The sequence below is a fragment of the Ornithorhynchus anatinus genome, chromosome 2 (assembly GCF_004115215.2).
Source record: "Ornithorhynchus anatinus isolate Pmale09 chromosome 2, mOrnAna1.pri.v4, whole genome shotgun sequence".
Taxonomy (NCBI): domain Eukaryota; kingdom Metazoa; phylum Chordata; class Mammalia; order Monotremata; family Ornithorhynchidae; genus Ornithorhynchus; species Ornithorhynchus anatinus.
Window position 1 is genome coordinate 76,092,457 of NC_041729.1, and position 27,017 is coordinate 76,119,473.

The 27,017-nt window shown below is 39.8% G+C and overlaps 1 protein-coding gene across 7 annotated transcripts in view; it reads right to left on the reverse strand.

Annotated features, from left to right (window-relative positions):
* Positions 1–27,017, reverse strand: part of ESR1 (estrogen receptor 1) — a 276,758-nt gene that overhangs the window by 149,486 nt on the left and 100,255 nt on the right. The window lies entirely within an intron of this gene.

Below are 27,017 nucleotides of genomic sequence, written 5' to 3' on the forward strand. Positions count from 1 at the left end.
GAAACTGCTCTCAGTTTTCTGCTGCACTTCGTATATTTCCAGATCCTGATACATATTACCCTGACAGTTAAAACTGGCACCTCACCATTTATTTTGATTTTCCGTTAGCTCAAAGAATAGTTGAATTACTCAGGTTCTTAAAGAAATATATCTGGCCCTGATTTTTCACATATGTACTTCTATTTTTCCTATCCCAAAGTTTCCACGTAGTTGACAAAATATTTTGCCAAACTCTTCCCAGCTGTGGTTCTCACTAATTGAATTATTGGTAAAAATACAATCTCTCTCCTATTGCCCCTTTTGGTTGCGTCTCTGAATCCTAGTTCTCTGAACAAGAAACAGATCCTAAATAAGCAAGAACTACTCAAAGAGGACTTTTAATTTCACCACATCCTGGGGGATGGCAACTGCTATGAGGATCTGATTTAGCTTTAAGGAATCAGCTGACAGTGATGTTCATTTTAGTAAAGAGTCAATTCATTACTCTACTCTTAATTGACAAGTCTGCCATTGAAGTTAAGGATACCACATACATACCTCAACATTCCTCTCTTATATATATATTACTAATAGAAATAAGATCAGGGACTCATTGGTTTTGTTTAAGTAGCCTGGCAAACTGTTTGTTTTTTTCTTTTTTTGGAAAATGTCTTCATCCACTAACTTCTTCTCCATGCACACTTAGTTGAGTTGATTTAAGAAGATAAATGATCCTGCTTGAGCATTTGAAGGAAAACTACTACTCTCTTTCTATTCAAGAATAAAATCTGCAAAGACTAAAACAGTGGTCTCAAAATGACAGATTAGATGAAGTAGATAAAATGCAGAGACCACATCTGGTCTTATATGCTAATTGGAAACCAATGGCCAGGTGCCTGAATCCTGGGGTCAATCAGGGATCAACTCCCACTACAATTACATTTTAGAATATGCCCTCCTGTGCGTGGCGCAGTGGAAAGAGCACGGGCTTTGGAGTCAGGGCTCATGAGTTTGAATCCCAGCTCTGTACTTGTCAGCTGTGTGACTGTGGGCAAGTCACTTCACTTCTCTGTGCCTCAGTTCCCTCATCTGTAAAATGGGGATTAAGACTGTGAGCCCCACGTGGGACAACCTGATTCCCCTTTGTCTACCCCAGCGCTTAGAACAGTGCTCTGCACATAGTAAGCGCTTAACAAATACCAACATTATTATTATTATGTGTGCATGTTTTTATATACACACTTACATATTTGTTCTAAACACAGGTCAGGCCCTTAACTAAAATACAGTGTTCAGGTTTGGAGTCTCAAACATTGAATAGCAATTCTACAAGGAAATAATAAAAACAACAATAATCAATAATAATAATAAAATAATAGTGGTATTCATTAAGGTCTTATTGTGTGCCAAGCACTGTACTAAGTACTAAAGCAGATATAAGATAACCATGGTGGACAGAGTCTCCATCCCACGTGGGGCTCACAAGAAAAGACTGAAGGGGGATAGTCTTCAAATGTGATGTGATATCAGTGAAAAAATGCACTGTTTTAAAAATCAAAGAGAAGGGATCCAGGATAGATACAGGAAATAGTTCTTGGCAGTGGAAGATGTCTTGTGCTGAAGCAATTTATTTAGGGAAGTTGTTCAACCTCCCTTTCTGCAGGTGTTTTAAAGCAGTATAAATACTCATCTGATTTTGAATTCATTGGCCAGGTTTAAATATCTTTAATCCCTTTTCAGCTTTGCCTTCACTACATATACATGTGTTGCATGTTGTAGATTCAAAGCACAAAGGTAGGGAATCTGACAGATTTTATGAGGAAACATAACTCATTTGAAGTTCCAAACCCTCTGTTTTAGAATTTATGACAACTTGAACCAGTATTTAAAGCCTATTTCTTCCCTTTGTCCTTTCTTCTACTGACAAATAAAGGCAGTCTTTGATCTAAAGGAGTCAATATTGACCTTCAAGGTAATTAACAGAACTGCAAATGGCAACAGGGAGTAAGGGAATGTGAGCTTCCAGATGCTGTAAAATTTACAGAAGAGAATTACCTCTTGTCTATCCTTTGACAAACATTCTAGCAAGCAACAAGTTATCTCACTATCAGTAGGATGGACAAAGAGGAGAAGCAGCATGGCCTATTAGAAAGGGCACTTATGATGTGCCAGGCACTGTATTAAATGCTGGGGTAGGTACAAGCTAATAATAATAATGATGACATTTGTTAAGCACTTACTATGTGCCAAGCACTGTTCTAAGAACTGGGGAAGATACAAGGTAATCAGGTTGTCCCACATGGGACTCATAGTCTTAATCCCCATTTTACAGATGAGGTAACTGAGGCCCAGAAAAGTTAAATGACTTGCCCAAAGTCACCCAGCTAACAAGTGGCAGAGTCAGCATTAGAACCCATGACCTCTGACTCTCAAGCCCATGCTCTTTCCACTTAGCCAATCTGTTTCTCATAATCAGGTTGGACACAGTCCATCCCTGTCCCAGATGGGGCTCACAGTCTTAATCTCCATACTGCAGATGAAGGAACTGAGGCATAGTGAAGTTACTTGCACAAGGTCACACAGCATATAAGTGGTGGAGCGAATTTAGAACCCAGGTTCTTTTGACTCCCAGGCTTGGGCTCTTTCTACTAAGCCACACTTCTCATCCTGAATCAAAGGACTCTATAGATAGATCCTCCTTCAGATTTTTTTTGAGATGTAGGAAATTATTAGAAGGGTCATATAAGAATCTGCATATTGTTTTAGACACTTATCCAGATTCTGCCACTTATTCAGTTTTCAAGCATAATTTTACTATTCAAACTCTAAGTATTGTGAATTTTTTTTTTGTCTTTTCCTTCCCATCAAATCATTAATCATGAACCCAAATCCCTTAGGACACAAAATGTAGAGAGCAGAGCTTCAACAGAGCAAGAAGAAGATTAAAGACAGGTGATGAAGGCCACAAGAGTCTTCTGCCATGCCACAATTATCCAGTGACCCACATGTGGAGAATACCCTTCATTCTAAAGTGCAAACAGCTCTTGCCTTCATCCTATGGATTTGGCATAGGCTGGATGGGCAAAAATGCTGGTACTTATGCTCTTCATGATCCGGGGCCCAGGGCAAAGTTAACAGAAAGTAATTGAGACTTTTCGGGATCCATCTGCCTATTGATGGTTCCAACTCTATGACCCCTTAGGCAGTGGCATAGTGGATAGAGCACAGACCTGGGAGTCAGAAGGTCATGGGTTCTAATCCCGGCTCTACCACTTGTCTGCTGTGTGGACTTGGGCAAATCACTTCATTTCTCTGTGCCTCAGTTACCTCATCTGTAAATGGGGCTTAAGACTGTGAGTCCCATGTGGGACAGGGACTGTGTCCTACCAGATTTGCTTGTATCCACTCCAGTGCTTAGTACAGTGCCTGGCACATAGTAAGCATGTAACAAATAACACAGTTATTATTATTATTATTATTAAAATTATAATGAGATGATGATTTTTTTCTTCCCCTGCAGCCACTTCTCAGCATGTGCCACTGATTGGTCCAGATGACTACTAATTAAAAGCTGCAGTATGTGGGGATGGAAGGGTGAAGTTGCTGGCCTGTCGTGACTAATAGACAGTGACTATAAAATTCTTATTATTTAATTCACTCATTCAATCGCATTCATTGAGCACTTAATGTGTGCAGAGCACTGTTAGCAAGCTTATAGCTATGCCTTAGGTTATTTTTCTTAGTCCTGTTTTTTGAATGATTGAAGCACAGGAAGATCGACTGGTGCTTCCAAGAAAATGAGCCCTGTAACTTTACAAAGATCCCAGCATAACCTCGAGGCAAAACTCACATTTGTTCTCAAAACCCTTAAGTGGGTGGGTGGCAAACACTTACTGGTCAAAACTGTATTCATAGCTATGTTTCAATCATATAATAATTGCTTCTCATAGGGGAGGTAAGAGTCTTCAGAATAAATGACTCATTTTCCCACCTTACTATTGCTTGACAAAGCAATATATGTATATGTAGACTTAACCGAGGCTCTTTAACTTGTCCTTTGACTGATTCAAATAGGATATTAATGTCCTTGCCAAATCTGTGGTAACGTAGCAAAACCAATGGGGTTCTGTATTACAAGTACCCCAGGTTCAGGTTTTGGGGTGACTCTCCAACTTTCAGGCAATGCTCTAAGTATGAGCAGAGTGATTGTAATTTGTAATGTAAATTTGCTAAAGAAGAATGATTTGTTTCCCTGAAACAAGTCAAAAATAAATTAAAGATTCTGTCCTGGTCAAATTCTTTTGAAAAAAATACAATCAACATAATATCCACCTTTGATTTCAAATTCAAATTCTCTGCTTTCTTTCTTGACATTAATTGAAGATTGTCCCTTTCCAACAAGAAGGGGTGCCTTATTCATGATAGAAAACATAAGCATTAAATAAGAAATTTCTGTTTAAAAAACCTTTGTGGAACTATTATGAATGTGCAAAATCATCTCTACAGAAGAACTCAATTATCATCTACTAAGCCTTTTACCCACACATCAGATGATTCTTACTCCAATGATAAAATCCAGAAGGGACTAGATCCAAACTGAAGAAAACGGAAAGCAATGACTGACTTTTGCACGTCCTCACAGTGTCCCTTCATTTTTACAGGATGTTCAGAAAGTATGAATAAACCACACAAAAACACTTAGAAGATATCACGTTTGTTCGTCCAAACTCCTTTGTGATTTAGTGGAAAATAAAATCTTGCATTAAGGCAGCTGAAACACATTGTTCTATAAAAATTTGATTTATTAATAACAAAATTTATGAGATGGAGAGGGAAAAGGCAGCATTTTTTTTTTGTCTGGCTTTGCTTCCCCATAATATCTTACTGATGAGTCTCCTGCTGGCAGGTATTCCATGACCAAGAGGAATAAATAAGATACCAAAAGTCCAGGCTATGAAGTTTCCTCTTCTATCCCAACCCACAGCACTTCTACAGTCCAGACATTCTCTCTAGATTCTTACAAAGCAACAGATTGTGTCTCTCTCATCTCTAGATGAAATCCTCCCTTTGGCTTAGTTCCAGATTAGTGACTAATAAAGACAATGTCATCTATGATTTAGTCAAGGAAGAATACCCCCCAATCTTGTTGAAATCACCAGAACCTAGCCTTCTAGCTGGACCTTGCACATTTAGCTCCTAATAATAATAATGGTATTTATTAAGCACTTACTACGTGTGAGGCACTGAATTAAGCACTGGGGAGGATACAAGCAAATTGGGTTGGACACAGTCCCTGTCCCACGTGGGACTCACCGTTTCAATCCCCATTTTACAGATGAGGTAACTGAGGCACAGAGAAGTGAAGTGATTTGCCCAAGGTCACACAGAGCAGATAAGTAGCAGAGTGGGGATTAGAACCCATGACCTGACTCCCAGGACTGTGCTCTATCCACTAAGCCATGCTGCTTCTCAGTAGCAGCTCCTACTCAACTCCTCCAACACCAACCTTCTTACTGTCCCTTGATTTTGTTTATCCTACCACTGATCCTTCCTCCAAAGTTCTCTCTCAGTTTTGGAATGCTCTCCCGTTTCACACAAGACAGACAACCACTCTATGAACTTTAAACAAGTGTGGTTTAGCGAAAAGAGCATAGGCCTGGGAATCAGAGGATTTGGTCTCTAATCCTGGCTCTGCCATTTGTCTGCTGTGTGACCTTGGGCAAATCACTTAACTTCTCTATGCCTCAGTTCCCTCATGTAAAAAAAAAGGGGGGGGGTGTTTCAATACCTATTCTCCCTCCTACTTAAACTGTGAACCCCATGTCAGTTAATCATATTTGAGCACTTACTGCGTGCGGACCACTGTTCTACATGCTTGAGATAGTACAATATGACAGACAAGTACTGTATAACAGACACATTCCCTGCCCAAAATAAGCTTACAATCTAAAGAGACAAAATAACTGTGTTCTTTGTTAAGCACTTATTATGTATCAGGTGCTGTACTATGCACTGGGCTGGATACAAGCAAATTGGGTTGGACAAACACCCTGACCTACATGGGGCTCAGTTTTAATCCCCATTTTACAGATACGGTAACTAAGGCACAGAGAAGCTGAGTGACTTGCCCTAGGTCACACAGCAGACAAGTGGCAGAATTGGGATTAGAACCCAGGTCCTTCTGACTCCCAGGCCCATGCTCCATGCACTAAGCGTGCTGCTTCCCATATGGGACTTGATTATCTTTTATCTATCACAGAGCTAAGTACAGTGCTTGACACAAAGTAAGTGCTTAACAAATACCACCATGACCATTATTATTATTATTATTCAAAACCATCCTAAAATCATATTTCCTCCAAGAGGCCTTCCTTATACACTTAATTCTGTGAGCTCATTACGAGCAGGGACTGTCTGTTGTTGTACACTACTCTCCCAAGTGCTTACTACAGTTCTTTGCACACAGTAAATACTCAATAAATATGACTGAATGTATGAATGACTCTGTACCTCTTAAGCATCTGATAGCCATCCCACCCTCAACCCCAAAGAAATTATCTACCTATCCCTAGACTCTGCCATTTCCCCTATTTGTAATTTATTTTCTTATTCACCTTTCTTTCTAACTCTAAGATCCTTGTGGGCAGGGATCGTGCCTACCAACTTTATGATGTCATACTCTCCCAAGTGCTTAGTATAGTGCTCTGCACACAGTAAATGTTAAACAAATACCATTGATTGACCTTGCTCTCCTACCTCCATCCCGTCCATCAGGCTGCTCCTCCTAGCTTGAAACTCTCTCCCTCCCTCCCCACATCTGCCAGATCACAGGCTCTTGAAACCCACCTCTTCCATTATGCCTTCACCAATTAGTTCCCAGAATCTCATGTCATATAAATTAATCAGCCATCTCTATAGCACTCAGATGCTTGTGTTTACCCATCCTCAGCACTTATGCATTTTCATTCATTCAATAATTCACTTTGACTACTTGGTAAATATGTTTATGAAATATATTCATTCAATAGTATTTATTGAGCACTTACTATGTGCAGAGCATTGTACTAAGCGCTTGGAGTGCACAATTCGGCCACAGATCGAAACCATCCCTGCTGCTGGGTCACAGTCTAAACGGGGGAGACAGCCAGCAAAGCAAAACAGAAGAAAACACGCAATCTAGCACAGACTTCATCAATCCATGGTATTTATTGAATGCTCACGGGGTGCAGGGCACCATACTGATCACCGACTCATGCTGCTTCTGTTTACCCCAGATACAAGGAGTTGCATGACCCAATCAACGAAATTTAGTGTAAGAGCCTTGCCAATTGCTTGTTTAGTACCTCCAAAGCCCAGAGCAATGTCCCCAATAATCACTCAATACACTCAATCGTATTTATTTATTGAGCGCTTACTGTGTGCAGAGCACTGTACTAAGGGCTTGGAAAGTACAATTTGGCAACCGATAGAGACAATCCCTACCCCAAAATGGGCTCACAGCCTAGAATGGGGAGACAGACAACAAAACAAAATAAGTAGACAGGCATCAATACCACCAAAATAGATAAATAGAATCATAGATAAATGCAATTTCTACTTCTGAGACTCATTTAAAAATGGCTGTAAAGACAGTAATGAACACAGGATCATCCTACAGTGAAAAACCCAGCAAATTCCAGCTATGTTTTTCATGTATAGTGATATAAAGTTGTGGGGCAGAATGACGTATAACTGAGACAAATGACCCAGGGGGAAGCACCAGGGGAAAGCAGCCAGGAGACGCCAGCCCGAGTTGGAAGCACCGCTAATAATAGTAATAATAATAATCATGATATTTGTGAAGTGCTTGCTTTGTGCCAGGCACTATATTAAGATCTTGGGTGGATACAAGTAAATCAGGTTAGACGCAGTCTCTCCCCGCATGGGGGTCACAGTCTTAATCTTCAATTTACAGATGAGATAACTGAAGCACAGAGAAGTGAAGTAACTTGGCTAAGAACACAGCAGACAATTGGTGGAGCCAGAATTAGAACCTGCTGACTTCCAGGCCCTTGCTCTAGCCACTAAGGCATGTGTTTACTGGGACCTGGGAGGGGAAAAAGCAATGACTCTGGAGTGAGGCAGGGCAGGTCAGGGGTCTATCCATCTCCCATGCCAACCCCTGCCCCAGAACAACTCTCTGGATTCAGGAGTTTGAATGAATCTCCATATGATGTCTGCTCTGAGACTTCTGTTCTGGAAGACGTCACTGGGTTTGTATCTCAGGCCTTTTTGGCTTCCTGCCTTTCACATGGGCAGTCTCCTTATCTGTTCTACTTTATCTTTCCCAATTAGCGGTGTCTTCCAGTTCTGTCTCCATCCTCCCCAGGTCTTCTGGCTGACCCGTCAGGTTTGCTCCAGCCCCACTGTTTTTTCAGCTCCAACTTCACTTCTCTGGCCTCAGTTGCCTCATCTGTAAAATGGGGATTAAGACTGTGAGCACTACTTAACACAGGGACTGGGTCCAACTAACTTGTATCTACCCCAGTGCTCAGTCCAGTACAGTGCCTGGCACATAGTAAAAGGTTAAATACAATTTTAAAAACCTAGCATTAAAACTCAGGTCCCCTGATTCCTATTCACTTAGGGGTTCTCTCAACCCCTCCAGCTCATACAATCCTCCTTTGCTCAATATTTGAAAACTTTTCTTCCCTTCCTTTAACTTCCCATCCTAAGGAAACACTGTCCTGCTTCTCAATCTATCTGAATTCTGGGGTGCTTCCCTTATCTTGTTTCCAAGCCCATTCAGCTCTCTCTCATTCTCCCTACTCCTATATTTGTCCTTTAGGTTCCTCCCTTTCTCAGCTCTCTTCTCACATTTTCTGGAGTCCCAGCATAAAGCAAAAGCTGTGCATGAATTTATAGCCCAGGAATCCAAAAGAAAATATTCTTAGAGATGTGTGCATGGCTCTCCTACTTCCTTAAAATCTAAGGTAACCAGAGACAAGAAATTGTCCCATCACTGTAGATGGCGCCACCATCCTTCCTGTCTCAAAAGCCTGTAACCTTGGCATTGTTCTTGACTCCTCTCGTTCAACCCAAATATTCAATCCATCACTAAATTCTGCCCATCCCATCTTCACAACATTATCAAAATTTGCCCTGACTATTACTACATTAATACAGTCACTCATCCTAACCTGCCTGGATTACTGCATCAGTCTCCTTGCTGAATTCCCAGCCTTCTGTCTCTCCCCACTCCAGTCCATACTCACTCTGCTGTCTGGATCATTTTCTACAAAAAGTTCAGGACATGTCACCCCACTCTTCAAAAAACTCCAGTGGTTGCCCATCCAACTCCGCATCAAACCAACATTCCTCACATTGGCTTTAAAGCATTCCACCATCTTACCCTCTCCTACCTCATCTCACTACTCTCCTATAACCGAGCCTGCACACTTCGCTCCTGTACGGCCAACCTATTCACTGTGCCTCGACCTTGCCTATCTTGACGCCGACCCCTAGCCCACATCCTGCCTCTGGCCTGGAACACCCTCCCTCTTCAAATCTGACAATTACTCTTCCCCACCTCAAACCCTTACTGAGGGCACATCTCCTCCAAAAGGGCCTTCTCAAACTAAGCTCCACCTTTTCTCTTCTTCCATTCCCTTCTGCATTGCTCTGAGTTGTTCCCTTTGTTCTCCTCCCAGCACCCCAGCCACACAGCATTTACCTACATATCTGTAATTTATTTCTTTATAATGATGTCTCTCCCACACTCTAGACTGTAAGCTTGTGGGCGGGGAATGTGTCTGCTTATTGTTGTGTTGTACTCCCCCAAGTGCTTAGTTACAGTGGTCTGCACATACTAAGCACTCAATGAATATGGTTGAAGGAATGAATGAATTTGGGCAGAATCCTCATTTTTGAACTTGTAAGCTCCTTGGGGACAGGTATCATGCTGACCAAAACCTTCAAAACCCTCCCCCCAAACCACACACTCTCCAAGAGGCCTCCTCTAACCAAGCCCTTATTTCCCCTATCCGAATTCCCTTCTATACTGACTATACAATTGGATCTGTACCCCTAAAGCACTGTGATACTCGCCCCAGCCTGTTGGGTGCTGTGGGGCTGGGGTAAACCCCACAGCACTTAGGTACATAACTTATACTCTTACTATTTTCCTTAGCTGTATTTTAATGGATGTAGACTAATCCTGAGACCGTATGCGCCTTGTGGGCAGGGGCTGTGCATACCAGCTCTATTATACTGTATCTCCCAAGTATTTAGTAAAATGTTCTACACATAGTAAGTGCTCAAATATCATGAATAGATTGATTTCATTCAAATCTTATAGTTTCACATTGCCAATACACTTCCTGTTCCAGGGGGAACTTAATAAAAATAGTCCATTTACCTATTTATAATAATAATGTTGGTATTTGTTAAGCGCTTACTATGTGCAGAGCACTGTTCTAAGCGCTGGGGGAGACACGGGGGAATCAGGTTGTCCCACATGGGGCTCACAATCTTAATCCCCATTTTACAGATGAGGTAACTGAGGCCCAGAGAAGTTAAGTGACTTGCCCACAGTCACACAGCTGACAAGTGGCAGAGCTGGGATTCGAACTCATGACCTCTGACTCCAAAGCCCATGCTCTTTCCACTGAGCCACGCTGCTTCTCTGTTTATCAAATGTGTCATAGGCAAATGGATAGGCTTTTACATATACTCAATATTAGGGAGGAAGAGCAGTTCCCCACATCTGTATGGGCTACTGCTCTAGTCAGTCAATTGTATTTATTAAATGCTTACTGCATGCAGAGCACTGTACTAAGCACTTGGGAGAGTAAGATATAGCAACATAATGGATACATTCCCTTCTCAAACTGACTTTACAGTCTAGCACCATGGTGGAGCCCAGAGAGTAGAACCAACACCAAGGATCAGTGTCAGTGAATTTTCACCTCCTATATCATTCACGAGGTTGTTCCTGAGGTAACACTTGTCTGTTGGCACATGAGGTAACTCTTGTCTGCTGGATGCTTCCCTTTCCCTTCCATCAGCTCTCTGATCCCATAAGAGGGCTAGGCTTTGAAGGAGACCCTTCAGGACCTGCTTTTCCCTAATAACCGAACCTCCCATGTGAACTTAGGTAAATCAAAGAGTGTAGAGGGAAAATGCAAAAAAGCTACACGTTTCTTTCCTTCCATGGATAGCAGTACCACTTCCAAATGCCTAAAGTCAACAATATTCTAGAACATGTATTAAATATAGCCAATCTATCACTTTTATTGAGCACTTTCTATGTATAGACCACTGTATTAAGAGCTTGGGAGAGAACAACATAACTGAGTTGGTAGAAACATTCCCTGCCGACAGGAAGCTTACAGTCTAGAAGGGGAGACAGACATTAAAATAAATTACAGATATGTACATAAGTGCTGTGGGACTGAGGGCGGAGTGAATATCAAGTGCTTAAACGATATAAATCCAAGTGCAAGTCGATCTAATCATCTATTACCAGCCATGCTGAAAGCATTTAGCCAGAAAGTAACAGCATTAGCTTCCAAAAGATGCTAGCACCCCTGGAGATGTAAGGGAAATGTGTAATGCCTCCACTGTGGATGAGAAGAGGAGAGAAAGGCAAATGAGAAGAGGGAGGATCAGGAAGCGTATTGGATCTTACTCCTCAGAACTGTTCATCCATACTTGTATCAGGAGAAGGAAAGGCAACAGAATCTGGGGAAGCTTCCATCCTTCTATTCACCACCTTCAGTGTTGTGCAAATAGCAATACCTCGATGATGAAACCATATCATCAAGGAGCCATACTCTCTTGTAAAGAATCCACAGTCTTCACCCACCATATTTCACCATTTGCAATCTTACATTCATTGCAGCAAAAATGCACATTCATTATCCCAAATTTCTCTTCTGAACATCACTTCAACTCTCCCACCGACTTGAATTACACTAGGCATTCTTTTAAGTTCTTATCCACTCGCCAGCAAAATTAAGAAATTTTCATGCAAATGGTGGGTCCACATCTGTTTACTTCACCCAGTTCCAACTCAATCATCTCCGTTTGCAATGGTCAGAGCTGAAACTTCACTGATAGTGTCTTAAGCTTGTTATCAAATGTCATACCCTAAATATGTACTGCTCTAGAATACTTGTTCTTTAATGAACAGATATTTAACCATTAGTTTCTTATAAAGCACCCGCTTTACTGCTTGAGGGAAAATGGAGACAGAAATTCTGTCACAAGAAAAATATATTCACATTAACAAAAATGCCAAATCCAAACCAGTGATATTAATCCTACATTTAAAAAAGCAAATTTCTAGAGAAAAATGGCATTAGGCCTGCATTAGGAAAAGTCTGTGATTTTCTTTAGGGTCACTTTAATGGCCCACCTCTAACACTAGATGACTAGGTCACAGCCAAAGCAATGTGCTTTAAACCACACTAATCGGGTCTGATTGAAAGCAGGGAAGCAAATTGCAGGAAGAAAAGGACAAGAACTACATGACCCAGAAAAGATAGGATTTGGTGCCTACATTTCCCATAAGACATTAATTCATTAGGGGAGGGGTTTACCTTCACTTCCTCTGCCATAAATGGAGCACTATCAATCAATCAAGAGCTTTCATTAAGCATTTACTGTGTACAGAGCACTCAGTATACCAAGCATTTGGCAGAGTACAATAAAACAGAGCTGGTGGACATATTCCCTGCCCAAAAAGAGTTTACAGTCTAGAGGTGGAGACAGACATTAAAATAAATTATGGATATGTACATAAGTGCTGTGGGTCAATCAATCAGTCATTTTTATTGTTTACTGTGTGCAGAGCACTGTACTTAGCACTTGGGAGAGTACAATATAAAAGAGGTGGCACATTCCCTGCCAACGACCTCTCAGTCTAGAGGTGAATAAAGGGTGCAAATCCAAGTGCAAGAGTGATGTAGATGGGTGCGGGAGTAAGGGAAATGAGGGTTTAGTTATGGGAAACCTCTTGGAGAAGCGATTTTAAAAAGGCTTTACAGGTGGGGAGAATGGTGGCCGACAGGATACGAAGGGGGAGGGAGTTGAAAGCCAGAGGCAGGACACGGGGAAGGGGTTTGTGGTGAGAAACAGATGAGAATGTAGTACTGGGGATGAGTTGGTATTAGAGAAGCCAAGTGAGTGTGCTGGGATGTAGTAGGAATTCATTGAGATAAGATAGGAGGGAGAAAGGTAATAGAGTGCTTTAAAGCTAGCATTAAGGAATTTCTGAGAAGAGAAAGAACACAGGCCGGGGAGTAGAGGACCTGGATTTTAATCCTGGCTCTAGTATTTATTTGTTGTGTGAACTTGGGCAAGTCACTTAACTTCTCTGGTTTGGGGGGTTGTTGTTTTTCCTAAATGCTATTTGTTAAGCGCTTACCATGTGCCAGGCACTGTACTAAGCACCGGGATAGTTTCAAATAAATCAATTTAGACACATTTCATGTCCCGCATGGGACTCGCAGTCTCAATCCCTGTTTTACAGATGAGGTAGTTGACACAGAGAAGTTAAGTGACTTGGCCAAGGTCACACAGCAGACAATTAAGTGGCAGAGGAGAGATTATAGCCCAGATCCTTCTGACTCCCAGGCCTGGGGTCTATCCATTAGGACATGCTGCTTCTCAGCTCCCTCATCTGCAAAAAAAAAAAGGGTTCAAGTCCTGTTCTCCCTCCTACTGAGACTGTGAATCCCTTGTGGGACCCGATTATCATGTATCTACTCCAGTGCTTTGTACAGTGTTTGGCACATAGTAATTGCTTATTTATCACAATTATTACGATTTCTGTTTGACGGTGAGATGGATGGGAAACAACTGGAGGTTCTTGAGGAGTGTGGAAATATGGACTAAATGTTGTTTTTTGGAAAAGTGTTCCAGGCAGCAGAGTGAAGTTGACTGGAGAGGGGAGAGATGACTCGAGAAGGAAGAGACAGCAGGCAGGGAGGTCAGCAAGGAATCTGATGAAATAAATAATATGAAATAGCATAAGTGCTTGGATTGCATAGTAGCAGTTTGGATGGAGAGGAAAGTGTGGATTTTAATGATGTTGTGAAGGTTGAACCAGTTGAGCAGGTAAGGGTAAGAGAGAGGAGATGAGAAAAAGATCATCTCTCCAGAATATTTCAAACAGCAGAAGCCCTAGGCCAAGGAGTAGGTCTGAGTCCTAACCACTTGGGAAAAAGAGACTGTACTCCTTGCAACTACAGCAATGAAGAGATGCCAGTCATGTGACCTCTAAATCCTTTAAGTGCACATTGTTAATATCAGTGATGAGGAGGAGGAGCAGTTAGATGAAGAGGACAAGGAAAAAAAAGGAGGAAGTAAAGAAGGAACTAAATGATGAAGATCAGAACAAGGAGGAGTAAAAAAATAGCAAGCACTGTACTAAGGACTGGATCAGGGACAAAGCCAGGAGAAAGATGGAATGAGCTTGAGGGGACAGTCCAATCCAGGTTGCAAAGGAATTTCCCTGGCAATGGTCTTGAACACCTCTGCTCTTGGTCCTAGTGAGTAGTGAGACCTCCTGAACTAAAGAAGTTGGATCATGGTTAAATGGTTAAGGGCAGGGCCTTTTGCCTCACATTCGAAGGAATGACAGAGTGTGAACAATGCCTCAAACTGCTAGCACTGTAATCAATTAATAATTATGGTATTTGTTAAATGCTTACTAGGTGCTGGGGTGAACAGTGTGTTGCACACAGTAAGCACTTAAATACCATAATTCTTACTATTATTATTATATAAGCAATTCAGGTTAGACACAGTCACTATCCTGCTTGGGGCTCAGTTTTAATCCCCATTTTACAGATGAGTTAACTGAGGCACAGAGAAGTGAAGTGACTTGTCCAAGATCACACAGCCGGCAAGTGGAGGAGCCAGAATTAGAACCCAGGACCTTCTGACTCCCAGGCTCATGCTCTATCCATGCTGCTTCTCACATTTTCCAGTACCACTAGGATGAGGCTTATTTGCCATTTACAGTGGAAGACACCACCAGCATCATGCAAGGGGAAAAGACTAGAGAGGTAGCGTGGCTCAGTGGAAAGAGCACAGGCTTTGGAGTCAGAGGTCACGGGTTCAAATCCTGGCTCGGCCACTTGTCAGCTGTGTGACTTTGGGCAAGTCACTTAACTTCTCGGTGCCTCAGTTCCCTCATCTGTAAAATGGGGATTAAGACTGTGAGCCCCACGTGGGACAACCTGACTCCCCTGTGTCTACCCCAGCGCTTAGAACAGTGCTCGGCACATAGTAAGTGCTTAACAAATACCAACATCATTATTATTATTATTACTTCCAGTCTCTATTCATATATTGAGTTTTCTGTAACAAATGTTTTCCTTATAGCATGCCCTTAATGAATCCTGTGGTCCAGATAGGAGGTCTGGTTTCTACTGACTCCCAAAGTTATGGGAGGCACACCTGCTAGCTAATGACTAACATGCCCAGTTTTGTGAAAATTGCTTAAGCAATCTGTTGATACCAGGTGACAGATCTGCTGAATAACATGTTACCAACTATGAACAGGCAAGCATAGATTAAAATGCTGCAAGCAGTCAATAAATACCATGGATATTGATTGATCGATAATATGACTGGAGGAAAAAAACCCATTAAGATCCATTAATGTTGTCCATGGACTGAAAGGTCTATGAACTAGACTAAACAGTCAGTGGATAAGTATAAGTAAGAGAGCTTCAGTAGCCTCTCCTTCCTAATTCCATCCACCTCCTCCACATCTATCAAGAAAAGGTTCTGAATAACCAAGCGGTAGGGAAGCCACCTGAGTTCCACTGGGAACCCATAAATATAAGTCCAAGTCTTCACATCCATTCCAGTGTCCTTGCTCTTGTAATTGTTTAAAATCAAAGTGAAATCAATCATTCAATGGCATTTGGACACTTACTGTGTGCACAACACTGTACTAAGTGCTTGGGAGAGAGTACTACAGAGTTACTTGACATGTTCACTGCCCTCAAAAAGTTCATAGTTTAGAGTGTGAAGAAATATAAGCCATGGGATAAAAACTCCCAAGAGATGTGAAACATTCCAATTTCAGTAGCTTTTCCAAGGGACCTGTACTTCTCAGGCAAGAGTGCCTACTTGATTTCTATCTCAGACTCATAACACCCTCTCCCCCTCTACCGCCCAGTGGGCTCTTTAGGCGCTCTTGTTTTCTCCTAATTTGGGAATAAATTGCCCATGATTGAAAAATCAAAAATAAATATTCTCAATTAAGCAGATAATTACCTTCCAATCATCTTTACCGAAATGCACTCAATTTTTTCTCAAATGAGTTCTTTCTTAATTTTCAATTGAGTTGGTGATTTTACTGGGTTTATAACTGAATTTCACTACATCACTATTTACATTGTTCATCAATAAAATAACATATAGTGTTAATTACACTTACATAATTTACATAATATACTTACATATCAGTTGCTCTTGCTACAGTAACTTGAAGCTTTTGGAAAATTATTTCACTATACATGCAATTCTACAGTTTTACACTTGGGAGGCACTGGTGTGATTAAGCCAGGCTATAAGCACAGGGTTAAGTGTAATACACTGAAAATGGAATAGAAGGAAGAATGGGACTGGTTTTTTTAAAATGAAAGAAATATAAGTAAAAGGATAATATGAAATGCTCAAAGAAATTGTGAGCCTTGAATTGCAGAGAACACTGTAGAGTAAAAAGTTCTTCACTGTAGACAGAAGAAAAAGGAGAAAATTGGTCCAATGAAAATGATGAGGGAATTGGATACAGGGATAAGGAAATGACAGTTATTTTGCCCAAGTCTTTAAAGTGGAGAAATAGGACGTGGAGCTACTGAAACTAAAGAATTTATTCCTCAGCCTGACAGCAGAGAAAGATCATGTACAGTCAAGGCAAGACAAATTTAAGTTTCGATGAAATATCTTGAATGGAAACAAGAATAATGAAAAAGTTTCTAGAGATGCTACTTCTGAAATTACCAGATTATCAAAACTCTTAAAATGCAATCATCTCTGAGCCAAGAACTGATTCTTACAAGAATGATTTCCCAGGTCCTTTATAATGCTTATCATTTTATGAACAGTGAAGGGAGTGGGACTGAGAGCCTGTTATTCCTCTTAATAATGTTACAGTGAACAAAATCTGAAATATGCTGGGTAGGATTCAGTCTCATTTGAGGATGAAATTAAAATTGAAGAGATTTGGGCTGAATGAAAAAGACCACTTCAGTAAACAGGTGCTATCAGAACAAATCCATTAAACGTATTGATGCACTCTTTTCCCACATGCTCCAATGATATAATAAACCTCTTAAAGTTAATATCTGTGCATTATGAGCTAATAATTGCAATGATCAAATACAATAACCAGCATACCTCACAGTTAAACTGTCATTTTAATAATTTGTGTTTTTGCATGTCACTATTCCAAATACGGTGAAACTTTACAAAATGAACTTGTTAAAAATAAACTGTATCCATCTACAAGACCTTAATTAAAATTACATATTAATTTGTAGTTATTTTCAGTAGTCCCTGGCAGCGATAAATGGACATGACTTCCATTACACCAGTGTGTTTTGTTTGCGAGTGTGGAAGGAACTTCAGTAAAGTGACATAAATATCTAGAGAGCATTTATAGCCTGGGGTAGGATTAGAAATAAACATGATTCAGGGTACTAGGGATAAGATGTAGAATTTGCATATTATACAACTGTGTTTGCTGCCAAAAGCCAACTGATGTTCACTAAGGAAAAAGCAAATTAAAATGATACTACAGTCAAGCGTCCCCATTGCCTAGCTTTTCTGATAGGCGATATCTGTAATGTTAGTACATTATGTGGGATAATAGTATATCATTTCAACCTTCACTTTAGCACATTAAGCTTTACAAAATTCACAGTACATAATAATTGCTAAACCCCTGACATGCTTCCCATTAGTAGATTTACATACTTAAAAATTATTTTCACCAGTGGTTCACTTCCTCACCAAGACAACATATATTTCCAAAGAAATTCACCCATGTGATTACGGAGAATTGGGTGGATGATTTCTGGAAAGAAACTGAAACTTCAATTTTTAATTCTGAATGTAAGTAGAAAAAACCTGCAAAGTTTTAGCCATTTAAACGAAGCATTTATGATGCAAAACTTAATGAAGCAGAAAGTCAAAAAGAATGCCTAATAATAAATTATTGATCATGATTAATAATTAATACTTAAATACACTAACAATATATTGGAATAATTTACCTAGATGGTGCCTTTTTTCAAATAGCCATAGCATCATAAAGGAAGAAGAGTTCTTAAGGGATCACCTGATCCCATTGAGAAGCAGCGTGGCGCAGTGGAAAGAGCACGGGCTTTGGAGTCAGGGCTCATGAGTTTGAATCCCAGCTCTGCCACTTGTCAGCTGTGTGACTGTGGGCAAGTCACTTAACTTCTCTGTGCCTCAGTTCCCTCATCTGTAAAATGGGGATTAAGACTGTGAGCCCCACGTGGGACAACCTGATTCCCCTATGTCTACCCCAGCGCTTAGAACAGTGCTCTGCATATAGTAAGCGCTTAACAAATACCAACATTATTATAATACCAAATTAGAGGAGAAATGCTGGGGACAGGTGCTCAGCCTCCATGTTATGGGGACCCTCGATCAGGGTCTTTACTGCACAGAGGCAAGAAGGGCCTTCACAGCTATTTGATCAGAGTAGACAATTTAGCCAGCTCACCCTGTCCCTTGGAGACAGGAGGCAGACATGGCTCCCTAGTTTGGCTGCAGAACCTGAGGGTTTCTCTCAAACTTTCCCCTCTTATCCTCCCTGACAGAATCCCAGGACCCAAAGAAGATAAGGACAGAACCTGCCTCACCTCCAGTCCAAACAGTCAACCTGACAAGTGTCCCTAAAAAAACAGTCTCCACATCTCCCCCAGAGCCAGCCTGCTAAGCATCATGCTACTCTCAATTCTGAGTCACCATCTTCTGCTGTTTCCATCTGAAGAGCAATCAACCTGGCTCAGCTGGCTCTTCCTAAGTAGGATGCTACAGCCAGGGCGGTGTGGTTGGTAATGGAAGCAGGAGATGACAGCATGGGCACATCTCCTCCAAGAAGCCTTCCCTTCTGGTTGATGCCAACTATGTTGGGTTTTTTAAAAGCAGCAGGACATTTGTACTTATATTTACCTCCTGGTCAACTATGATTTTCATAGTTGTTCTACCTAGTCTTCCCATTTCTGTGCTTATTTCTGGTCCACAAATTCACTGCTTTGTTTCCTCCATGCCGCCCCCCCACCGCCCACTGAAACCTATACAATTTCTGCATAACTGTTTTTTCCACTTCGGAAGACAAGAATAAATTAAAGATGACTGACAAAATGCTTTCATTTCCACCCAATTTAATAGGATGCAAATTAACAAGATAGATCATCAAGGCTCTGAACCAGGACATGAATAAATATATTGAAATAACTGGCCTAAGAAGCAATTCCTGTGGAACACCACTCAATTCATTCCATCAATTTGAAACTAAACTATAGGTGATTTCCCTTTGGAAATCATCCTCAAGTCAATTGAGCACTTATATGTGATCAAGATTATGTTTCCCAGCTTGTCAATGAGGATATTATGTGGAAAAGATTTAAAAGACAAATCAAATCTAAATGTATCTACACTTTCACCTGGAGATCAGTCACATTTAATAATAATAATAATAATAATAATGTTGGTATTTGTTAAGCGCTTACTATGTACCGAGCACTGTTCTAAGCGCTGGGGTAGACACAGGGGAATCAGGTTGTCCCACGTGGGGCTCACAGTCTTAATCCCCATTTTACAGATGAGGTAACTGAGGCACAGAGAAGTTAAGTGACTTGCCCAAAGTCACACAGCTGACAAGTGGCCGAGCCGGGACAGAAGACAACATCATTTGCTATTTTCAAAGCCATACTGGATTGCTCCCAATGCTTATTTTTCCACCTAATACATATTGTTTGAAAATTAGTTTTAAATTTCTTCTAAGAATAAAAAAATTCATAAACCAAAATAATCAAAGTCAAATAAGCTAAAAACAGAAACTTTTTAATGATCCAAACATCAAAATCAGCTAAACTAAAAATCATGAAGAAGATGATGTTTTCTTTCAGTACTAAGGTTCTCTAGTTGGCGCAAATACATTCTAAGTGTTTGAGTTTTGGAATTTTTTTTTTTCAAAAAAAGGGAAACATTCCCTGAAGAGAATTCCTTGTTCAAGTTAGTGGGAGCTCTCTCTCCCTTAGAAACAATTTGTGCCAAGGTAACATCATATTCTATATTAATATTTTGCCATTTTTCATACTCTACTGTTTATTATCAAATATCCCTTCTCCTGAAGCTTAAACCCCTGAGATTAAAAGGCTGAGTACCATTCTAACACCACTAATCAGTCTTTGCTGACATTTCAAGAGCGGCATTAGGAGATTTGACTTATTTTATCATTTTTTTTTCCCCCAGAAAATTTGAATAAGGAGAAAATTTTAATGGCTTTGTTTTAGATGACTTTTTATCCAGCCTTTCAATCTTCAGAGTTTTCAAAATGTTTGGTAAACGCTGAACCCTTATGCTCAACCCCAACCACACAGTCACCCCAGTAACTAATAGGAATAAAAAATAGAGTTAGGAAAAACGAGTGTACAATTAACCATTAAACTCAGTCACCCTCCCAATACCAAAGTAAAATAGTTGAAATATATTGTCATTTCTGCTTTATTCCCTGTTTTCTATTTGAGATTTAGATACAGGGAGCAACAGAGAAACACAGCTCCTACGACATGTAAATTGTTATATCTAATGGCTTTAGCCAGGAGTATTTCAGGTGAATGTGTAGAAAACCTATTTTCAATTGTTCATAAGCATATCAAAAAGAACCAATTGCAACCATTGAAAAGTCACCATTTACTAGAAACTAACTTTAAATAGTGCCAATTATTTCCCTTGGTGTCAAAGTAATGCCAAAGAAACAATTACAATAGTATCAAGTTTCATAAGGCTAAACTTATAAATGAAATAAGCCTTTAAAAGGTTTTTTCATCTGCCATAGCCTTCTTGAATTTCAACTAATGAGATAGAAATTGTTTGTAAATGCTCTTAATCCCCTAACCTCCCACTGGAACAGTCCTTGACATACCTAGATTTTGGATAACATGTTGTTTTTGCAGAAACACAACTACTGTGTTGAAGAGAAATGGCTATACATTTTATTACCATTTCACAGAAGGTTAAACTAAGGCACAGGTCAGGTTAATGAAGAAACATAGAAAATAACTCAGAATTCCTAGTTTCACACACTTTTTCATTCATATTTAATTTCCTTGAGCTACCTTCTGACTTCCCATGTTACAGGTCACCAATAAATTTTACCTGGTTTAAAAATAATACATGAAATTCTGCCGATAAATTTTATTCTCATAATTAATTTATATTACTACAAAGATGTGATTCTTGAAAGCCATTAAAGATCTCTTGGGTCTAAAACATACTTCTGCATTCATTTCAGCAGTTCTCAAAAGGTTTAAAAATCAAAGCTTTCAGATAGCTCTCTTTTTCCATTTCACTCTGGATATAAGAAGCTAGAAGTCAATCCAATAAACACATTTCAGTTGTGAAATTTATGGAACAATGTGTACTACGACTGGATATGAAACAGAAAATCAGAATGCTGTACTGGATAGCTAGTACTCAGTTACAGAAGCTCTCAATGGAAACTTGAATAAAGAGTAAGGCCCTGCTGAGAAAGCAATTACTTTAAATTGTGAAATGAAAAAAAAAAATCTTTGAAAAATACAAACTGATTTTTGTAATCTTTTTTCATTCCCTTTAAAGAAAAAAAGCAAATAAAAATAGATTAAAAAGCATTGCTTCTGCAATGATTTTCCTAATTGTATTTTAGAAAATCTAAATTTCAAAAAAGTCTTCTGCTCATTTAACTGTGGTTTTTCCTTCCTTCAGGATGAAGTTAGAAGCACCTTGATAAACTGACAAAGTTTTAAAATCTCTCCCTGGCTTCAGTAAATCATGTTCTTTCTTCATAAATCATGTCAAGAAACATCATCCTTTTTAAAAGAAATATCTTTCTCCATGGCTGGAGTAATTCCAGCATCACCAAAAACCCTGAAATCATACTACGGTTGCAAGATAGCAAAAACATCAATACCAGTTAATCTCTCTTCGGAGTTTAAGTACAAAGTAGTTGTTCAGTTTAGGACAATTATTTCTGGGGGAAAATGATTACAATCATAAGGTTTACGAGTTGGTCATAATAGACACACTGCTGATGGAGGCTGAATATGTCAATCTTAAGAGTAAACAATCAGGTTAAGAAAAAATGAAAAGAAAAAAAATGAAACAGTGATTCTAACAGAATCAGTTTTTTTTACCAGGCAGCAAAGATGATAAACCTTTAGAATACTTAGGTCAGTATATGATTCCTTTTCTTATTGATTTATTTTCCACTAAACTATCCAAGTTCAATCTTCTAATTGCATGTGCTTATCTACTGAATGCCAATGAATCAAAATAAACTGGAAAAGGGGAAAATTCAAAATGGGAGTCATTAAAAATAATAATTATGATTTGTTAAGCACTTAACTATGTGCCAGGCACTGTACTAAGCGCTGGGGTGGATACAAACAGATCGGGTTGGACAAAGTCCCTGTCCCACAAAGGGCTCACAGTCTCAATCCCCATTTTACAGATGAGGTAACTGAGGCCCAGAGAAGTTAAGTGACTTGCCCAAAGTCACACAGCTGACAAGTGGTGGGGTCGGGATTAGACCCCAAGCCTGGGCTCCTCCTACTAAGCCACACTGCTTCTCATGGAAGTTAAGCTTCCATTATTATCTTTCATATTTATTTAGCCATTCTTTTTAACCATTCAGGCTGCATTTGTAAAATGGAGATTATAGTGTTTGCCAAGAGGCTTTGACAAAATGTTAATTTTCAAACACTTACTGTTTACCAGAGGAAGAGGGTAATATAATAATTATGGTATTTGTTAAATGCTTAACAAGCAAAGTACTAAACACTGGGGTGGATATGAGCAAATCAGGTTAGACATAGTTCCTATCCCATGTGGGGCTCATAGTTTCAATCCCCATTATACAGATGAGGTAACTGAGGCCCAAAGAAGTGAAGTGAAGTGACCCAAGTCACACAAGACAAGGGGCAGAGCCGGGATTAATATGTAATACTATAAATGGATGATGCCTTCTAGGATCTTCTCATGTCCACTGCAGACTAACACTAGTCTAAGCAGTGTGAAGGGTCAGATAGGAAGGAATGGGTCTGCAAATTTGTATGAAATATATTTAGTATTATGGGACCTGGTAATTTAGGTCTCGATTTGATTAAATAATCATTAAAAGTCAGTTATAAATAACTGACCCTTTCCTGACACAGCTGAATTTATAGTTTATGTGATGAAGTTTCTGTGTGTAGTTTGACTACTGCATCAACATTATTGCTCTAGGGTCTAATTTTTTTATGGACAAGAAAATTGATCTGTTTTCTGGGAGTAAATAGGTGGCCCAGAAATAAAATTGTATTTCTCCCAAACTTTATTATCAATGTGCTTAATCTCTAAAAACACATGTCCCCATCTCTATTTGTCAGTGATTTCTGTCAGCACTATTGCCCTGTAGTTGAGTTTACGTAAAGTGTTTGAGCTTTTTAAAGAAGGGAAATATGTTTCCCAAAGAAGAGTCCTTGTTCATGTGATTTGTAACTCTCTCCCCTAGACATAATTTGAACCAAGGTAACATCAAATTCCACTTTAGCATTTTGTCATTTTTTCATGCTTTCTATGCTGTTTAATGCCAAATAGACATTTTCCTGAAATTTAAACTCCTGAGATTTAAAGCCTGAGTACCATTCTAACACCACTAATCTGTCTTTTCTGGCGTTTCAAGAGGATCATTAGGAAATTTGATCATTCTAGGATGGAGGAAAGACTTCTCTCCCCTTCCCCTACAATTTCCTATCAATTGCCAAAAAGACAATTAGTTCCCAAACATGAATTTAATCACATTCTAATTCTGAATAAACAAGTGCAAATGTTTCAATCATTCCCCATCACCGGTAGCTGCTTCTATAAGTAAAATGGGTACCAGAACAGTTTAGCCACAACACAGAAAAACTGCTTCATGCTTTGCAGTTTTTTTTTTTGTGGGGAGAGGCAGAGGGAGGGCACGGGATTTGTACTTCACTCATTACCAGTAATACTGCTGGACCAAAAACTATTCAGAAGATAATTATATAGAATCTAGCATGTTTGGAATAATACCACTTTTTGCATTAAATAATGAATCCTCTCTACTTTTGAGAAAGCTTTTAATAGTTCCCTGCTTTTTCAGCCTCTGTTTTGTTCATCCATTTAACTATTTCTGGTATGTACAAAAAATACTTTATCTTCCTATCCAGACCTTTAAAAAGTGCATAGCTGATTCCCATTAAAAAGAAAATCAGATATGTGGATTGAGCTCATTTCTTCAATAAACATGCCATAAAACTAGCATCTACCTACCCACCTGGGATCTCATCAGAAAGTACATTTTGAAATATGAAAAATAAGCCATATAATTTTCATCCAAATATGGCTAAACAGCTCTCCTGCCCACCTCTGAACGTCCACTGTTTATCACCTTTATCCCCTTAGGAGTCATCCAGCCTTCCAATGTAAGACCTATGTCTGAAGTCCCAACAGGGGCTGAAGTGAGGACTTCCAGACAAGCTGGGTCCCAGCTGTGCTAGATTAAAAACAGTCACAGATGGGCCAGCTTCTTTATATTCCCCTACTTGCCCCAGGTCCAGGGGACCTAGACTCATTGGGAGAGTCCCTTTCAGTTCCCTAACTGCATCTGCACTCTTTGCTGCCACAGCAACATTTAAAATGACTAGAATAGACAAAGACACAACAACCTGTCTACTTGTTTTGTTGTCTGTCTCCCCCTTCAAGACTGTGAGCCCACTGTTGGGTAGGGATTGTCTCTGTTGCCAAATTGTACCTCCCAAGCTCTTAGTACAGTGCTCTGCGCACAGCAAGTGCTCAATAAATATGACTGAATAAACAACCACCCCCTGCATCAGATAGCGCCTACAGGAGACAGAACACTGGGCTGGATGGACCACAGGTTAGGCCAAGCAATAGCAGTGCTTATATCCATAGGCAATAAGATACTCAACACCTCTTCTCCTGCCTTAATCAAAAGAGTGCCAGAGAGTGACCTATTTTAAAATATACTTTTTTATACTTTTTATCATCATCAGTGGCTTTTATTGAGCGCTTACGGTGTGCAGAGCAGTGTACTAAGCATTTGGGAGAGTACAACAGAGTCAGTAGACATGTTCCATTCAATAGTATTTATTGAGCGCTTACTATGTGCAGAGCACTGTACTAAGCACTTGGAATGAACAAGTCGGCAACAGATAGAGACAGTCCCTGCCGTTTGACGGGCTTACAGTCTAATCGGGGGAGACGGACAGACAAGAACAATGGCAATAAATAGAGTCAAGGGGAAGAACAACTCGTAAAAACAATGGCCACTAAATAGAATCGAGGCAATGTACATTTCATTAACAAAATAAATAGGGTAATGAAAATATATACAGTTGAGCGGACAAGTACAGTGCTGAGGGGATGGGAAGGGAGAGGGGGAGGAGCAGAGGGAAATGGGGGGAAAAGAGGGTTAAGCTGCAGAGAGGTGAAGGGGGGGGTGGAGTAGAGGGAGAAGGGGAGCTCAGTCTGGGAAGGCCTCTTGGAGGAGGTGAGTTTTAAGTAGGGTTTTGAAGAGGGGATGAGAATCAGTTTGGCGGAGTCTAGAGAAGAAGACAGGCATTGCCGTAAATATTTTTTTTTTATTCAATCTTTCCCAGAGATTCTGTCTTTCAATAAGCTCTCCTGCATTCTAGATTCTAAACTAAATTCAGACTTTCACAAGATGGTCTGTTTGAAGCCAGCCTAATAAATAGAAAAACAGGATTAAAATTATATGTAGATTGGAAGCCAAACAGCATAAGGACATAAACTATGCAATAATACATCCAGTTCAGTATTCTTTCTCCAACAGTGACACCAAAGGATGCTTAGAATGGTGTGATTGTTGTTCTGGTTGATATCTCTTTAATGCGAATTCACATGCCAGCTAACACCCCCGACTTTCCCTCCAGTAAACCATTATAAACCTCTTGTCTGTCATTTTGTCAAACCTTCTTGAGAATTGGGCCTGACAATTTCTTGCTCACCACATGTGTGTAAGAAAGTGTTCATTTCTTTTATTGCCCTGAATCTTCCACCTTCAAACTTTAATTGGTGCATCCTAATTCTAGTCTTATGGAACTTGGGTAACAACCGTTTTATGATTGCCCCTTGTGATTTTTGTAAACTTCAATAATGTCTTCTTTTGAGCTTTCACCTCCTAAAATGAAAAATCCAAGAGTGTTTTCATTTAAACTTCAAAACATGGTATTTATCTGTCACCTTCATTATAAAACAGACATTTATCAAAACCACAGAAAAAATATTACACTTATCTTATTTCTTTTATGTCTGACCCCAAAATACTACCTCTATTCTCTCTTCCTGAAGGAGCCACTATTGCTGTTTTTCAAGTGATTCTATATCAGTTAAAAATTAACTTCAGAGCTTTATCTCCAAATCCAGAGCTTCTTCCACCTTCACTTTCACCTCTCATGTGAGAAGGCATCATGGCCTAGTGGAAAAAATCACAGGCCTGGGGGGTCAGTACACCTGGATTCTAATCCCAGCTGTCACTTGCCTGCTGTGTGACTGTGGATAAGTCACTTAACTTCTCTGTGCCTCAATTTCCTCATCTGTAAAAATGGGGATTAAATCCTACTCCCTTCTACTTAAGACTGTGAGTCCCAGTAGGACAAGGACCGTGTCCAACCTGATTATATTTTATCTACTACAGTGCTTAGTACAGTGCTTGGCACGTAGCAAATACTTTTTACTAATGATAATAATAT